Genomic DNA, 2951 nt, shown 5'->3' with positions numbered 1-2951 from the left:
AGAAAAATCACCTGGCACCTGAATGACAGAAGGAAGTGTGTGCACAGTACAGTTCTACGTCTGTGTATTGTGATCTATGTGATCAAAAGCAAAACAAGGCAGGGCTCATATACCTTTAATAGTTGTGCTTGTTTGTCTGGTAACCCTAAGGCAACCCTATGACAAGGTTTTCTTAGCAAGATTAATGCAAAAGAGGTTTGTCATTGGCTTCCAATAAGGCTGAGTCATTCCAATTGTGTGGTATAGTGGTTTAAGTATAGGTAAAGGTAAAGGTTTCCCCTGACGTTAAGTCCAGTCATGTCTGACTCTGGGGGTTGGTGCTCATCTCCATTTCTAAGACGAAGAGCCGGCGTTGTCCGTAGACACCTCCAAGGTCCTGTGGCTGGCATGACTGCATGGAGCGTCGTTTAAGTATTGACTATACTTATATCCCGGTGTCAAAGTGTGTTAAAGCACCTAGCTGCTGAACTTGCAGACCGAAAGGTCCCAGGTTCAAATCCCGGGAGCAGAGTGAGAGCCCGCTGTTAGCTCCAGCTTCTGCTAACCTAGCAGTTCGAAAACATGCCAATGTGAGTAGATCAATAGGTACCGCTCCGGTGGGAAGGTAACGGTGCTCCATGCAGTCATGCTGGCCACTTGACCTTGGAGGTATCTATGGACAACGCCGGCTCTTCGGCTTAGAAATGGAGATGAGCACCAACCCCCAGAGTCAGACATGACTGGACTTAACGTCAGGGGAACCCTTTACCTTACCTATGACTGTGGAGACTAAGGTCACCCAATGGATTTCCATGACCAATTTCCACTTGGCCACGGATATCCACTGGGTGACCTTAGACGTGTCACACTCTCTCATCCCCAGAGGACGTGATGATGACAACTCCTCTGAAGAAATCTTGCCAAAAAAACCCTGTGATAGAGTCACCTTAGGGTTTACATAAGTCAGAAATGAGTTGAAGGCACACAACAAAATGTTGAGACAATATGACTTGCCCAAAGCCATTCAGCAGTTCCCATGGCTGTGTAGGGTTTCAAACAATAGACTTCCAAAGTCCTAGTCCAATACTAAAATTTTAACAGTTGTATAGAAAGTGAGAATGTTGAAAGGTGTTGCTTGTATTAGAATTCCCTCTTGTAGCCAACTATTTAGGATGCAGAATCCCTATTTTTTTTGCTCCTAGCCACCTTATCCTGAAGTAAGGCCCACTTAAAATATTTTAGTCCATCAACATCCTAATTCTGCATATTATGACCTGTAAATTATCTCACCAAGCACAGATAATCTTAATCTAAGAAACATGTTATGACAACAACCCTAAATCTTTCGAGACTGGATACTCACAGCCTTGTGCAAGGTAATTACAAGGATATTCTACTAGTCTTTTTTTAAAAAAAAACAAGCAGAATGAAAATCAGCAAAGCTGCTCCCTCCTTCTTGCAGCAATGACATACCTTTTTCTGTGTCCTTCCCTTGATTTTAGTGGATTTTTAAAAATGCTGTGTACTCCCAAATCTCTGCAGCAATGCAGTGCACAGTGCTTCTGAATTGTAATTCCATTACATACCAGGGGTGCTTTCACACTACACAATTACAATGCTGTGATTTAACTTTGACTGCAATGACAACATCCTACATATTAATGGGATTTGCAGTTCAGGGAGGGAAACCTAGACTGCTCTGCCCAGAAGCTGAAGTGCCTCCTACAAACCCCAGGATTCCAAAGGCTACAGTCATCATTGCTATTAAAGTGGAATCACAGCACTGTCGTTATGAAGTATGAAGGGCCTCTGGAAACAAGTTTAATTGGAAAACATAATTTTGAATAGATTGTTAAAGGACAAATATGTTTTAATAGGAAGTAAGCACCATATCCGGTGTATACAAAACTACAGGGCTCCTCCACATTTAAGAACAAGGTAAAGGAAAGTATTTCAGCAAGTACTGCTTTTCATAACAAGTTATAACTACTGGAATTCCCTCTTCTGCACAACTATTAAAGGTACAAATGTTCTGCCCACTTTTGTGTCTGGCCATTTTGGAGCCAGATTATATCCCCATCCACTTAGCCTTAGGAAGAAAGGTTCCTTCCTTCAGTTAAACAATTGATATCCTGCCATGGTATAACGGACACCCCTCACTCTACACTCTTCACACACGCAAGCACCCTTATGTGAGAGGCGAGGGATGTCAGTTTGTTTTTAGATTTTCTTTTAAAATGGTAGCTGCCACCAACCGAAAATGTTTTTAGGATTTTTGTTGTTAAATGTACTTGAGATAAGTTTCTCCCATTCGCTGCTCACACTGTTTCCACCCCCTTGCTCCCAAACTGATGTTTACTATGAGGCTTTTCTGTGGTATTTAATTGTTGTATTGCTGGAACTATTATAAAGGCTTCTTAATAGAAAGATAGACTGTTGAGGCTTTGAAAGTTGAAAATAGAATAAAAATTTATTTTCTTAAAACAGGAAAATAATTACTTTAGAGAGGTACATAAGTGTAAACGGTTACAGAAGTTCTTCAGCTTAACTTAGTTGTATGTTTCAGATTACTTCACCTAGTTTCAAACAGTTCCAATCAAATCAAACTACCTATTGGTCACAGAAACCCTCGCTCTATTTGCTGAGAATAGTCACGAGTTCAACTAACCTAATCTAGATAGCCCCCTGGGTGTTAATTAACTCTAACCTAGAGTCCTTCTATTAACCAGCCCAGTAGTGAGAGTCAATCTCTTGGATTATCTCCCCCAAGAGATCCAAACTGCCTGACCTATCCTGTCAGTTTCACAGCTCTCAGTTCTCTCACACACAACCAAAACTCCAAACTGCTCTTTCCTCTCCCAAACCCAAACTGCCTTGGAGCTCTTTTTTCCCCCTCTGAACTCTAAGACTTGGCTCCTCCCATCTGCTCTGGCCAATCCTAGGATTCTCTCTCTAAGCCCCTCCCTCTTTCT

The sequence above is a fragment of the Anolis carolinensis genome, chromosome 1 (genome assembly GCF_035594765.1).
Source record: "Anolis carolinensis isolate JA03-04 chromosome 1, rAnoCar3.1.pri, whole genome shotgun sequence".
Lineage (NCBI taxonomy): Eukaryota > Metazoa > Chordata > Lepidosauria > Squamata > Dactyloidae > Anolis > Anolis carolinensis.
The sequence above is the reverse complement of the archived record's forward strand: the minus strand, read 5'-3'. Positions refer to the sequence as shown.